This window comes from Anas acuta, chromosome 15 (genome assembly GCF_963932015.1).
Source record: "Anas acuta chromosome 15, bAnaAcu1.1, whole genome shotgun sequence".
NCBI lineage: Eukaryota > Metazoa > Chordata > Aves > Anseriformes > Anatidae > Anas > Anas acuta.
Genome location: NC_088993.1, coordinates 18683041 through 18698551, shown reverse-complemented (window position 1 = coordinate 18698551; position 15511 = coordinate 18683041). Strand labels below are relative to the sequence as shown.

The window sequence follows — 15511 nt, the reverse complement described above, 5'->3', positions numbered from 1 at the left end:
AAGCATGCCAGCCCTGACACCCACCTCCTCCACAACGCTTACTACTACTGATGCAACATGCTACTGTGCAATACCTCTCTGTTCCCAGCTTCTTTACCTCATCTGCTCACTACATTTACCTGAGAAATGGGCCCGGGCAGCGCCGCGCCGAAAGGGGCCCGGGCGGACTTATTCTGCAGAGAAGAAGAAGGTGAGCCTGCTCACTCTCTAGGCACTGCTGCACTTATGTGGTCAAGGAACCATACCCCACGGTTTCCCAAAAACAATGTACCTCGCAACCCCTCATAAACGTACTTCTACTATGTAAATTCAAGGACAAAGTCTAAAAGGCTGCAAGGTCTACCACTCGACAGACAGAAAACACACAGGCAAAAGCACCACAAATATAACAAGCTGTCCCTAAACTTGAAACAGACTACCCCTTACATGCCCACTGCTGCCATTTTCAGACACATGCTCACACAGGGAGCTTCCATGATACACTTCTCCTAAACCCTGCTCCATCACTTTGACAGAAAGGTTTTGACTATGATAATATTTGACATACAGGCAAAGAATCACAGAAAGCCCCGTAATTCTGCAAAAATCAGAAGGGACCCAGAACCACAAAGCAAACACACAAAGTAACATCACCATACTATCCGTAAAAATGCCATAACAACTACTCACCTGAGGAAGAGCTACGTGCAATACAAGCACCTACTAATAGATTGCTTTACAATGACAGATCCCACCAGTTGCCACCTCAAAAAGACATGCGTACCGGTTTCTACTAGGAAACGCATCAGTCCATAGACTCTGACCCACCTAAAGAACCCTCCAAACAACTGAAATAAAACCAAACGCTTACCCAAAAGTGCGGCCCAGGCAGAAGGAGCTCTCTGATGGCATACCTGCAACTCAGTTACCACTAGGTCCCACCTGGACCCTGAAGCCAATCACCTGGGAAAGTGCAGGGGGAAAGCACATGAAAGTAGGAAGAGGAGGAGCAGCAGCTGTGGTTTATTTGCTTTTATAAGGCTTAGCTCAACAGCATGCAGAGTGCAGACAGGAGAACTGGGGTGTTTCTAGAAACAAAAATCCCCATGCTTTTGCTGCAGCTTTGAATATTGAAAGGACAATACATCCAAGTAAGCAACCGATTTCTTTTTCCATCTGGAATTACCTCGATCTTTCATTTACACAGAAAGAACAATCTAGGAGCAGAACTGATTACACGCCAAAAAATAATTCAATTTCATTCCACTCACAGGAAAAAATCACTTCAGTAGGATATCTGAGAATCAAAAGGCTATGCTGGTGGGTCAAAACACACTACAGAACACTGGGGCCAGGCCCTCCTCTGCACCCACTTAAAACCCATCCCTGCACTCACCAAGGTGCAACCCCAACACAAAAAAACAGACGCAGCATTTCAGCTTCAACACAGTTTTGGGAACTACTGGAAAGCAAGCTTCATCCTCAGAGAGGCGTGCTCAGGCTACACAGGACAGGGCTTTGGGCACCACTTTGCTTACCAAAGAAGACCGCAATCAGCACCTGCTTTGTTCCAGTTCTCAGGAACTAACATCACAGCCCACGTTGCCTGGGACACCTGATAAACAGAAGAGAAAGCAGCCATACCATTTTTAAGCCATCCCTGCACGTGTCGCTCCTTGATGAGCTGCAACCTCTTCTCAAATCCTCAGCCTCTTCTGTGGAGAGCCTGCCATGGCACCTGCAAAGCAAGATGGATACCCTTCGCACTCACCTCGTGCTACTTGGCAGTTCTGCTCCAATCCAGCTCACAACCAGCCCGCCCTTCTCGTGCTGCTCTTCAGAGTGCAGCTCGGCCCCACTCAGCCTGTGTGAGACAAAAGTGAAACAAAAAGAAAAGCACAGGCTGAAGCAGCATCCAAAGCCACAGCACAGCTGGGACAGTTACTCTCATCTGCTCCCTTACATCTGCCCCCTCACCTCCCCTCGAGGCATATGCTTCCATCTGCTCTCTTAGGCCAGCTACAATACCCCTGAAATATAAACAGGATTTTTACTGTATTTTGTGCAGTTAACTAACTGCAGTGACAACTGCACCCCTAAAGTACCTGCTACATCTGTTCATCGCTCACCTTGCCAAAAGCAGCTGTGGTCAAGTCCCGTGTTGTACACTGTGTTTCACCTTAAACAAATGAAAACAGTCACAAGATAGTCATTCACCTGCCAGCATTAGCACCCATCCCTCAACAACACAAAGGGACCCCATTTACAATATTATCATTTCAAAACAGAAGCCCCAATACCTCAGCACCTCAGAAGTAGATCAAGACAGTCACCGAGTTGCCTACCAACTGATGAACAGTTCCAGAAGGAGCTCTTTCCGTGAAAGGTTCCTCCAAAGGTTTACACTCTACTGGGGACAGAATAGTAATAAAAAATAAAAGTTTCAAAACCCCGTATCTGTAAGCTTTCAAGATTCAACAGACCTCCTCAAGCACACCGTTCAAGCACTATACAAACAGCTGCTCACAAGCAGATATACTCTCCCAAATCCACATCTGCCAACCACCAGAGATGACTGTGCCAGCTGCCCCTCAGTACGTGCCCAGAGGCAGACCGGATGTCTTTCCCAACACAGTCCCATCAATGTATTAGTACACCCATGCACTGCCACATTAATCACTAACTGCCAGGCAGGACAGCTCCAGACCAAACACATACACACACGGGCACGCCACAAACACTACAAACAAAACACACAACGCAAGGCACAAGAAAAAGTGACCCCCAAAAGGAAAGCCCTACGGCAACAGCAAGTCAGAACAGGTGCTCTGCACCAGACCCTACCAGAGACTCCAATGTCACGACACGCGACTGGAAGCAACTGCCAGAACTGGGATGATGGAGGCCTAAAAAGCCTGCCTTCAAGACAAGAGACCAGAAGGATGGGGACTGAAAACCCCCTAAGACAACTCTCAGGAAATCAATTCCCAAGCAAGAGCTCCTGATACGGCCCAGACGACTTCTGCAAGAGTGAGGATGGAAACAGATGTGCATCATATTCAGCTTGAGATCACAAGACCTGAAACTTATCTGCACTTTAAGCAGCAACTGCAAGACAAAAAGTGCTCGGATCAGAGCCATGATGACAAAACAAGCATTGAGGCCCTTCTGCACAGCTACCAAGTCGCCTGTCTAGTCAGTCCTGTGTAAAAAGTTAGGAGAATATCAAGACCCAAGGAGACCATAATTCACAACACACAATGGAGAAGCAACACTACAGGACAGACAAACTGAAGGAAACTGTCCTGCCTGGCACACGCACTCATGCTACAAAATAATCCCGCTGCTTCTATTAGCCTGGTGACCCAGCCACAAGCACCCAGAACGTGACCCAGCCTGAACCACCCCTCACAGTGGCACCATGTCTATTCAGCCAGCAGGCACCACGCTGCTCGGGCTCCCAGCTCCCATTAGCCACCCCAGATATGCAAATACCAGGTGCCCCCCAACTTAGCTCTCAGGTTGTTGGATGGTAAAGTCCCTCCGCCTCAAGAAATGCACAGGCACCGATTGCCATCTTAGTCAATTGCCAGGCTCATCATCAGCTGCAAAAACAGAGTAACAGCATTCACTAGCACGCCGGCCATGATGCCCACCTGCTCCACAATGCTGACTACTACTGATGCAACATACGGTTCTGCTCACCTCTTCCTCTCCGAATCCAAGCTCCAACAGTGCAGCCAGTATCATCCACACCACCTGGGAAAACAAAGGGATCAAATGATCGTTGCGTTCAGAAGTGACCCAATGGTGGTTTGTTTTTTTTATTATTGTTTTTTTGTGTGTGTTTCATGTTTTTTTTTTCGTTTTTTTTTTTGAAATCTGCTTTTGCTCAACTGCACGCAGACAGCAGACAAGAAAATTGGGGGTGTATCTAGAAGCAACAATCCCCATGCTTTTGCTGCAGCTTTTAACATTGAAAGGACAACACGACCCAGCAAGTAACTGGAACTTCTTCAAATGGAATTAACTTAAAATTTTATTTACACTGAAAGAAAAATCTAGGAGCAGAACAGATTATACACCAACAAAATCAATTCCATTCCACCCCCGGGAAAAAAATCACATACTCTCATCCCCTCCTGTACCTCAGCCGCTTCCCTGCCCCCCATGGCAGATGCTTTCATCTGTTCTCTTCACCCACTTTTAGAACCTCTAAAAGGCAAACTGGAATTTTACTCTATTGGATGTAGGAAAATAACTGCAGTGACAATCGCGCCCGTAAAACAACAGTTACCTCTGCTCATCACGCACCAGAGTCACTGCAGAGGCAGCTTGGGTCGAGAGGTCCTGCACTGCACACTGCGTTTCACCCTGAACAAAAGAAAAACACAGGCAGAAGATAAACATTCAGCTGCCAGCAGTAGCACCCAACCCTCAAAAACATAAGCGACCCCAGCTTTACTTTTATCCTTTCAAAACAGCAGGCCACTTGCCTCTGTACTTGCAAATTAGGTCCAAGCTTGAAAGGAGCGGCCAGCATCACCCACGCCACCTGGGAACACAAAAGCATACAATGACAACTGTGCTTGCAAGAACCCGCCTGCCACACTGCTCCTCTATCCCAAACAGCCTCACCTCGGAACCTCACAGGGAAACACCTGAGCGTCTTCGCTTCAGATAAGGGATGACCAGGCTGACACCACTCACCTTCCCTCAGAGCTTCCTGACATGACGATTTCCCTTCCCTCTCCACAACTGAACCAAGCACCTGCAGAGACAAGGGAAAAGCACACTCTGAGGCACCTCACAGCCACAGCGTACCTGCTGCAAGACCTCTCTCTTCCCAGCTCCGGTACTTCAGCTGCTCACCAGCTCTAACTGAGATTCTACACTCACAGCGCCACAGCAAACTCTGCGCAGGCCACACAACACACCACTACACAAGCTACATTGCTTAAGACATATGAGCTGGAACGTTCCCACCCAACAATCAGTCGCATCGCACAGGAAGGATGCTGCACACTCCTAGAAACCAAACCTACCAGTCCTGAGCAGCTCCCCACATCCACCTGGCAACCACGCTCAGCACACACACTATTCACCCCTCAAAAAAAAAAAATAAACTTAGAACATGCACATACACACAAAAAAAGAACTGAGCTCCACAAATGCCAAAAAGACATGCACACACAGCAGCCCCGGCAGGGGTAATCACAGACTTACCCCTTGCAGATGAAAAGGTGACTCTGATACAACCCTGCTCAGTCTCTTGGCAATGCTGCATCTACGCTGTCAAGCCACATGTAGCATGTAATCAAGCTGCTGAAACTCTCCAGGAGACTAAAACAAGTGTTTTTATACGTGTAGAGATTAAAATATGGTGCAAAAACAGGAGCATATGTGACCATCCCAAAAAACAGTGAGACAGCAGCCTCTACTAAATATCCCTCTATTTCAAGCACTTAGAAATCTAGAATTCCAAGCACTTAGAAATACAGAACTCCACAAACTGCAGCCTGCCTAGGGAACCTTGCAACTGACTGAAGGAAACACAAAGCACTGACCCCAAAGAGCAGCCCAGGCAGAAGGAGCTCTCTGATGTCGTGCCTGGGGCTCATATACCTTTTGTCCCCGCCCAGCACCCAAACCAAATCACCTGGGGAAGATGAGGGACAAAGCACAAGAGAGCAGGAAGGGAGCAAGAGAAGCAAGTGTTTTTTTTTTTTCTTTCTTTTTTAAAATCAGCTTTATCTCAAAAGCATGCAAAGAGCAGGCAAGATATCTGCAGTGATTCTAGAAGCAAAACTCCCCTTTTACTTTCTCTGCAGATATCAATATTGAACTGAAAATATCACCAAGCTAGTAACTGAAACTTTTTGAACTGGAATTAGTTTAAACAGACTCACCCCCATCTGTAAACACAGAGAGCCAGCATTCATCAGAATGCCAGCCCTAATAACCACCTCCTGCACAACGTTCACTACTACTAAGGCAACATATCATTGTGCAATACCTCTCTGTTCCCAGCTCCTTTACCTCACGTGCTCTGTAGCTCCACATGACAAATGGGCCCGGGCGGCGCCGCGCCGAAATGGGCCCGGGCGGCGCCGCGCCGAAATGGGCCCGGGCGGCGCCGCGCCGAAATGGGCCCGGGCGGCGCCGCGCCGAAATGGGCCCGGGCGGCGCCGCGCCGAAATGGGCCCGGGCGGCGCCGCGCCGAAATGGGCCCGGGCGGCGCCGCGCCGAAATGGGCCCGGGCGGCGCCGCGCCGAAATGGGCCCGGGCGGCGCCGCGCCGAAATGGGCCCGGGCGGCGCCGCGCCGAAATGGGCCCGGGCGGCGCCGCGCCGAAATGGGCCCGGGCGGCGCCGCGCCGAAATGGGCCCGGGCGGCGCCGCGCCGAAATGGGCCCGGGCGGCGCCGCGCCGAAATGGGCCCGGGCGGCGCCGCGCCGAAATGGGCCCGGGCGGCGCCGCGCCGAAATGGGCCCGGGCGGCGCCGCGCCGAAATGGGCCCGGGCGGCGCCGCGCCGAAATGGGCCCGGGCGGACTTATTCTGCAGAGAGGAAGGTGAGCCTGCTCACTCTCTAGGCACTACTGCACTTATGCGGTCAAGAGACATTACCCCACTGTTTCCCAAAAACAACTACCTGGAATCACCTAATAAACATACTTCTAATATGTCAATTCGAGGACATCAAGACTAAAAGGCTGCAAGGTCTGAACACTCGACAGACAGAAAACCCACAGGCAAAACCTCCAGAAATATAACAAACTGTCCCTAAACTTGAAACAGACTACCCCTTACGTGCCCACTGCTGCCATTTTCAGACACATGCTCACACAGGGAGCTTCCATGATACATTTCAACTAAACCCTGCTCCATCTCTTTAACAGCAAGGTTGTAACTTTGATAATATTTGACATACAGGCAAAGAATCACAAAAAGCCCCGTAATTCTGCAAAAATCAGAAGGGAACCAGAACCACAAAGCAAACACACAAAGTAACATCACCATACTATCCGTAAAACTGCCATAACAACTACTCACCTGAGGAAGAGCTGCGTGCAATACAGGCACATACTACTACTAGATTGCTTTACAGTGACAGATCCTACCAGTTACCAATTCAAAGAGATATGCGTACCGGTTTCTACTTCAGAACGCATCAGTCCATAGACTCTGACCCACCTAAAGAACCCTACAACCAACTGAAATAAAACCAAACGCTTACCCAAAAGTGCAGCCCAGGCAGAAGGAGCTCTCTGATGGCATACCTGCAACTCAGTTACCACTAGGTCTCACCTGGACCCTGAAGCCAATCACCTGGGAAAGTGCAAGGGGGAAAGCACAAAAAAAAAAAAAATCAGAAATGAGCAGTAGCTGTGGTTTCTTTATTCATTTATATGGCTTAGCTCAACTGCATGCAGAGTGAAGACAGGAGAGCTAGGGTGTTTCTAGAAACAAAAATCCCCATGCTGTTGCTGCAGCTTTGAATATTAAAAGGACAAACTGATTAAGAAAGTAAACTGATTTTTTTTCCCCTCTGGAATTAGCTCAATATTTTATTTACATAAAAAGAAAAATCTAGGAGGAGAACAAATTACATGGAAAAAAAAACAATTCCATTCCACTCGCAGGAAAAATCACTTACTTCAGTAGGCTACCTGAGAACCAAAAGGCTATGCTGATGGGTCAAAACACACTACAGGACACTGGGGTTCAGGCCCTCCGCTGCACCCACTTAAAACCCATCCCTACACTCATCAAGGTGCAAGCCCAACACAAAAAAAACAAAGCATTTCAGCACCTGCTTTGTTCCGATTCTAAAGACTAACATCACAGCCCATGTCGCCAGTGACACCTGATAAACAGAAGAGAAAGCAGCCATACCGTTTTCAAGCCATCCGTGCACGTGTCGCTCCTTGATCATCTGCAACCTCTTCTCAAATCCTCAACCGCTTCTGTGGAGAGCCTGCCATGGCACCTGCAAAGCAAGACGGATACCCTTCGCACTCACCTCGTGCTACTTGGCAGTTCTGCTCCAATCCAGCTCACAAACAGCCCACCCTTCTCGTGCTGCTCTTCAGAGTGCAGCTTGGCCCCACTCAGCCTGTGCGAGACACCTGCAAAAGACAAACAAAAGCATAGGCTGAAGCAGCATCCAAAGCCACAGCACAGAGCGAGAGATACTCTCATCTGCTGCCTTACATCTGCCCCCCTCACCTCCCCTCGAGGCAGATGCTTCCATCTGCTCTCTTAGGCCAGCTACAACAACTCTGAAATATAATCAGGATTTTTACTGTATTTTGTGCAGTTAACTAACTGCAGTGACAACTACACCCCTAAAGTACCAGCTACATCTGCTCATCGCTCACCTTGCCAAAAGCAGCTATGGTCAAGTCCCGTGTTGTACACTGTGTTTCACCTTAAACAAATTAAACGAAAGTTGCCTACCAAGTGCTGAACAGTTCCAGAAGGAGCTCTTTCCCGTGACAGGTTCCTCCTAGGGTTTACACTCTACTGGGGACAGGAAAGAAATAAAAATAAACATTTCAAAACCCCATATCTGTAAGCTTTCAAGATTCAACAGACCTCCTCAAGCACAGCGTTCAAGTACTATACAAACAGCTGCTCACAAGCAGATATACTCTCCCAAATCCCCAACTGCCAGCCACCAGACATGATTGTGCCAGCTGCCCCTCAGTACGTGCCCAGAGGCAGACCGGATGTCTTTCCCAACACAGTACAAACAATGTATTAGTACACCCATGCCCTGCCACATTAATCACTAACTGCCAGGCAGGACAGCTCCGGACCAAACACACACACAGGCACGCCACAAACACTACAAACAAAACACACAACACAAGGCACAAGAAAAAGTGATCCCCTGAGGAAAGCCCTAGGGCAACAGCAAGTCAGAACAGGTGCTCTGCACCAGACCCTACGAGAGACTCCAATGTCACGACACGCGACTGGAAGCAACTGCCAGAACTGGGATGATGGAGGCCTAAAAAGCCTGCCTTCAAGACAAGAGACCAGAAGGATGGAGAGTGAAAACCCCCTAAGACAACTCTCAGGAAATCAGTTCCCAAGCAAGAGCTCCTGATGCGGCCCAGATGACTTCTGCAAGAGTGAGGATGGAAACAGACGCGATCTCAAACCGAATATGATGCACAAGACCTGAAACAGATCTGCACTTTCGAGCACTTCTTGTCTTGCAGTCGCTGCTTGATCAGAGCCATGATGACAAAACAAGCATTGAGGCCCTTCTGCACAGCTACCAAGTCGCCTGTCTGGTCAGTCCGGTGTAAAAAGCCAGGAGGATATCAAGACCCGAGAAGCACAGAACAGACACTGCAGAAGCAAACAGGACAGACGAACAGAAGGAAATTGTCCTGCATGGCGCACGCACTCAAGCTACAAAATAATCCCGCTGCTCCTGTTAGCCTGGTGACCCAGCCACAAGCACCCAGAACGTGACCCAGCCTCAACCACCTTCACAGTGGCACCAAGTCTATTCAGCCAGCTGCCTCCATGCTGCTCTGGCTCCCAGCTCCCATTAGCCACCCCAGATATGCAAATACCAGGCGCCCCCCAACTTAGCTCTCAGGTTGTTGGATGGTAAATTCCTTCCACCTCAGGAAATGCACAGGCACCGATTGTCATCTTAGTCAATTGAAGGCTCATCATCAGCTGCAAAAACAGAGTAACAGCATTCACTAGCACGCCGGCCATGATGGCCACCTTCTCCACAATGCTGACTACTGCTGATGCAACATACGGTTCTGCTCACCTGTTCCTCTCCGAATCCAAGATCCAACAGTCCAGCCAGTATCATCCACACCACCTGAGAAAACAAAGGGATTAAATGTTCGTTGCAATCACAACAAGTCAGCCAATGGTGTTTTTTGTTGTTGTTGGTTTTTGTGTGCGTTTCCTTTATTTCTTTTTTTTAAATCTGCCTTAGCTCAACAGCATGCAGAGCACAAACAAGAGAACTGGGGTGTTTCTAGAAGCAACAATCCCCATGCTTTTGCTGCAGCTTTGAATATTAAAAGGACAATACAACCCAGCAAGTAACTGGAACTTTCTTAACTGGAATTAGCTCAAACTTTTTTTTTTTTTAAATAGAAAGAAAAATCTAGGAGCAGAACAGATTATACGCCAACAAAATCAATTCCATTCCACCCCCGGGAAAAAATCACATACTCTCATCCCCTCCTGTACCTCAGCCGCCTGCCTGCTCCACATGGCAGATGCTTCCATTTGTTCTCTTCACCCACTTATAGCACCTCTAAAAGGCAAACTGGAATTTTACTCTACTGGATGTAGGAAAATAACTGCAGTGACAACCGCACCCCAAAAATAACAGCTACCTCTGCTCATTACGCAGAGTCACTGCAGAGGCAGCTCGGGTTGAGAGGTCCTGCACTGCGCACTACACACTGCATTTCAGCCTAATGAAAGGCAAAACACAGGCAGAAGATAAACATTCAGCTGCCAGCAGTAGCACCCATCCCTCAACAACAAAAGGCACCCCATCTTTAGTTTTATCCTTTCAAAACAGCAGGCCATTTGCCTCTGTACCTGAAAATTAGGTCCAAGCTTGAAAGGAGCGGCCAGCATCACCCACGCCACCTGGGAACACAAAAGGATACAATGACCACTGTGCTTGCAAGCACCCACCTGCCACACTGCTCCTCTATCCCAAACAGCCTCAACTCAGACCCTCACAGGGAAACACCTGAGCGTCTTCCCTTCGCTTCGGATAAGGGATGACATGGCTGACACCACTCACCTTCCCGCAGAGCTTCGTGACATGAAGATTTCCCTTCCCTCTCCACAACTGCACAAAGCACCTGCAGAGACAAGAGAAACACACACTCTGAGGCACCTCACAGCCACAGCGTACCTGCTGCAATACCTCTCTCTTCCCAGCTCCGGTACTTCAGCTGCTCACCAGCTTTAACTCAGGTTCTTTGCTCACAGCAGCACAGCAAACACTGCCCGGGCCACACAACACACACTACACAAGCTACAATGGCTAAGACACACAAGCTGGAACGTTCCGGCCAACAATCAGTCGCATTGCACAGGAAGGCTGCCGCACACCCCGAGAAACCAAACCTACCAGTCCTGAGCAGCTCCCCACCTCCTCCTGCCAACCACGCTCAGCACACACACTATTTGCCCCTCAAAAAAAAAACAAAAACTTAGAACATACACACACAAAAAACAACTAAGCTCCATAAATACCAAAAAGACACGCACACAAAGCAGCCCCAGCAGGGGTAATCACAGACTTACCCTTTTGCAGAGGAAAGAGCAGACTCTGATACAACCCTGCTCAGGCTCTTGGTAATGCTGCATCTACACTGCCACCTCGGACCCTTACAGGGAAACACCTGAGCATCTTCCCTTCAGATAAGAGATGACCAGGCTGACAACACTCACCTTCCCTCACTGCTCCGTGACACGAGTATTTCCCTTTCCTGTCCACGACTGCACAAAGCACCTGCCAAAAAAAGACAGAAAAGCGCACTCTGAGGCACCTCACAGCCACAGTGTACCTGCTGCAATAATACCTCTCTCTTCCCAGCTCTCTCCAGCTGGGAGAGAGTGGTATTATTGCAGCAGGTACACTGTGGCTGTGAGGTGCCTTCAGCTGCTCACCAGCTCTGAGATTCTTCGCCCACAGCACCACAGCAAACTCTGCCAGGGCCACACAACACACACTACACAAGCTCAATTGCCTAAGACACACAAGCTGGAACGTTCCAGCCCAACAATTAGTCACGTCACAGGAAGGATGCCGCACACTCCTAGAAACCAAACCTACCAGTCCTGAGCAGCTCCCCACCTCCTCATTCTAACCACACTCAGCAAACACACTATTTGACCACCAAAAAAAAAAAAAAAAAAGAACATGCATACACACAACGAAAAACAACTGAGCTCCACAAATGCCAAAAAGACATGCACACACAGCAGCCTCGGCAGGGGTAATCACAGACTTACCCTTTGCAGATAAAAAAGGTGACTCTGATACAACTCTGCTCAGTCTCTTGGTAATGCTGCATCTACGCTCTCAAGCCACATGTAGCCGGTAATCAAGCTGGTTTTAGTCCTCTGCAGAATAAAACAAGTGGGTTTATACGTCTAGAGATTAAAGTGCAGCTCAAAAACAGAGCAGTATCGCACCATCCTAAAAAACAATAAGCCACAAACCTCTACTAAACACCCCTCTATTAAATGAATTCCAAGCACTTAAAAATTCTAGAAATCTATAGACTCCAGCCTGCCTAGAGAACCCTGCAACTGACTGAAGGAAAAACAAAGCACTTACCACAAAAAGCAGCCCAGGCAGAAGGAGCTCTCTAATACCATGCCTGGGGCTCATATACCATTTGGCCCCGCCCAGCACCCAAACCCAATCACCTGGAAAAGGGGAGGGGCAAAGCACAAGGAAGTAGAAAGAAAGCAGCAGCAGCTGTTTTTTATTATTTTCTTTGTTTTTTGTTTTTTTTTTTTGGTTTTTTTTTTTTTTTTTTTTTTTTAAAGATCTGCTTTACTTGAAAAACATGCAGAGAGCAGACAGGAGACCTAGGGTGTTTCTAGAAGCAACAATCCCCATGCTTTTGCTGCAGCTTTTAACATTGAAAGGACAACACGACCCAGCAAGTAACTGAAACTTTTTCAAATGGAATTAGCTCAAACTTTTATTTGCATTGAAAGAAAAATCTACGAGCAGAACAGACTATACACCAACAAAATTAATTCCATTCCACCAAGGTAGTATCTGAAACTTTTTGAACTAGAATTTGTTTAAACAGACTCATCCCCATCTGTAAACACAGAGAACCAGCATTCAACAGCATGCCAGCCCTAATAACCACCTCCTGCACAACGTTCACTACTACTAAGACAACGTATTATTGTGCAATAACTGTCTGTTCCCAGCTCCTTTACCTCACCTGCTCAGTAGCTCCACATGACAAATGGGGCCGGGCGGCGCCGCGCCGAAAGGGGCCCGGGCGGACTTATTCTGCAGAGAAGAAGGTGAGCCTGCTCACTCTCTAGGCACTGCTGCACTTATGTGGTCAAGGAACCATACCCCACGGTTTCCCAAAAAAAACGTACCTGGCAACCCCTCATAAATGTACTTCTACTATGTAAATTCAAGGACAAAGTCTAGAAGGCTGCAAGGTCTAAACACTCGACAGACAGAAAACACACAGACAAAAGCTCCAGAAATATAACAAGCTGTCCCTAATCTTGAAACAGACTACCCCTACCCCTGCTTTACTTGAAAAACATGCAGAGAGCAGACAGGTGACCTGTGGTGTTTCTAGAAGCAACAATCCCCATGCTTTTGCTGCAGCTTTTAACATTGAAAGGACAACACGACCAGGGCAGTAACTGGAACTTTTTCAAATGGAATTACGTCAAACAGCTTCATCATCACTTCCAAAAATAGAGAACGAACATTCCCTAGCGTGCCAGCACTGATAGCCACCTCCTGTACAACACTGACTACTACTGATGCAACATACCATTGTGCAATACCTCTGTTCCCAGCTCCTTTACCTCACATGCTCAGTAGCTCCACCTGAGAAATGGGCCCGGGGCGGCGCCGCGCTGTAACGGGCCCGGGGCAGCACCGCGCTTAAATGTTTTGGATACTAAAAGGACAAAATGACCAAGCGAGTAGTTGATTTTTTTTTCCCATCTGGAATTAGCTCAAGCTTTTATTTACATAGAAAGAAAAGTCTAGGAGCAGAACTGATTACGTGCCAAAAAAAAAATTCAATTCCATTCCACTTGCAGGAAAAATCATTTATTCAGTAAGCTACCTGAGAACCAAAAGGCCATGCTGATGGGTTAAAACACACTACAGGACACTGGGGCCAGGCCCTCCGCTGCACCCACTTAAAACCCATCCCTGCACTCCCCAAGGAGCAACCCCAACACAAACACAGACACAGCATTTCAGCTTCAACACAGTTTTGGGAACTGCTGGAAAGCATGCTTCATCCTCAGCGAGGTGTGCTCAGGCTACACAGGACGGGGCTTTGGGCACCTCTTTGCCTACCGAAGACGACCACCATCAGCACCTGCTTTGTTCCAGTTCTCAGGAACTAACATCACAGCCCACGTTGCTTGGGACACCTGATAAACAGAAGAGAAAGCAGCCATGCCCTTTTCAAGCCATCCCTGCACGTGTCGCTCCTTGATCATCCGCAACCTCTTCTCCAATCCTCAACCGCTTCTGTGGAGAGCCTGCCATGGCACCTGCAAAGCAAGACGGATACCCTTCGCACTCACCTCGTGCTACTCGGCCGTTCTGCTCCAATCCAGCTCCAGCTCACAACCAGCCCGCCCTTCTCGTGCTGCTCTTCAGAGTGCAGCTTGGCCCCACTCAGCCTGTGCGACACACCTGCAAAAGAAAAAGAAAAGCATAGGCTGAAACAGCATCCAAAGCCACAGCACAGCTAGGACACTTACTCTCATCTGCTCCCTTACCTCGGCCCCCTCACCTACCCTCAAGGAAGATGCTTCCATCTGCTCTCTTAGGCCAGTTACAACACCCCTGAAATATAAACAGGATTTTTACTGTATTTTGTGCAGTTAACTAACTGCAGTGACAACTGCACCCCTAAAGTACCAGCTACATCCGTTCATCGCTCACATTGCCAAAAGCAGCTCTGGTCGTCAAGTCCCGTGTTGTACACTGTATTTCAACTTAAACAAATTAAACAAAAGTTGCCTACCAAGTGCTGAACAGTTCCAGAAGGAGCTCTTTCCTGTGACAGGTTCCTCCTAGGGTTTACACTCTACTGGGGACAGAATAGTAATAAAAAATAAAAGTTTCAAAACCCCGTATCTGTAAGCTTTCAAGATTTGACAGACCTCCTCAAGCACAGCGTTCAAGTACTATGCAAACAGCTGCTCAAAAGCAGATATACTCTCCCAAATGCACATCTGCCAACCACCAGAGATGACTGTGCCAGCTGCCCTTCAGTACGTGCCCAGAGGCAGACCGGATGTCTTTGCCAACACAGTACAAACAATGTATTAGTACACCCATGCACTGCCACATTAATCACTAACTGCCAGGCAGGACAGCTCCAGACCAAACACATACACACACAGGCACGCCACAAACACTACAAACAAAACACACAACACAAGGCACAAGAAAAAGTGACCCCCAAAAGGAAAGCCCTATGACAACAGCAAGTCAGAACAGGCGCTCTGCACCAGACCCTACGAGAGACTCAAATGTCACCACACGCGACTGGAAGCAACTGCCAGAACTGGGATGATGGAGGCCTAAAAAGCCTGCCTTCAAGACAAGAGACCAGAAGGATGGGGACTGAAAACCCCATAAGACAACGCTTAGGAAATCAATTCCCAAGCAAGAGCTCCTGATGTGGCCCAGATGAGTTCTGCAAGAGTGAGGATGGAAACAGACGCGATCTCAAACCCAATATGATACACAAGACCTGAAACAGATCTACAGT

At 48.3% G+C, this 15511-nt stretch overlaps 3 long non-coding RNA genes across 3 annotated transcripts; all 3 read right to left on the bottom strand.

Annotated features, from left to right (window-relative positions):
• Positions 1-2138: 2138 nt before the first annotated feature.
• LOC137864818 (uncharacterized) lies at positions 2139-4355 on the bottom strand. The gene is made up of 3 exons (XR_011101634.1): positions 4277-4355; positions 3685-3738; positions 2139-3584 (listed from the first exon to the last, which is right to left on the bottom strand). It is a non-coding gene; the product is annotated as an uncharacterized lncRNA (long non-coding RNA).
• A 129-nt stretch (positions 4356-4484) lies between these two features.
• Positions 4485-5473, bottom strand: LOC137864955 (uncharacterized). The gene is made up of 3 exons (XR_011101703.1): positions 5206-5473; positions 4690-4750; positions 4485-4534 (listed from the first exon to the last, which is right to left on the bottom strand). It is a non-coding gene; the product is annotated as an uncharacterized lncRNA (long non-coding RNA).
• Positions 5474-13519: 8046 nt separating this feature from the next.
• Positions 13520-15237, bottom strand: LOC137865076 (uncharacterized). Its single transcript, XR_011101750.1, has 3 exons — positions 14759-15237; positions 14529-14577; positions 13520-14424 (listed from the first exon to the last, which is right to left on the bottom strand). It is a non-coding gene; the product is annotated as an uncharacterized lncRNA (long non-coding RNA).
• Positions 15238-15511: the final 274 nt, after the last annotated feature.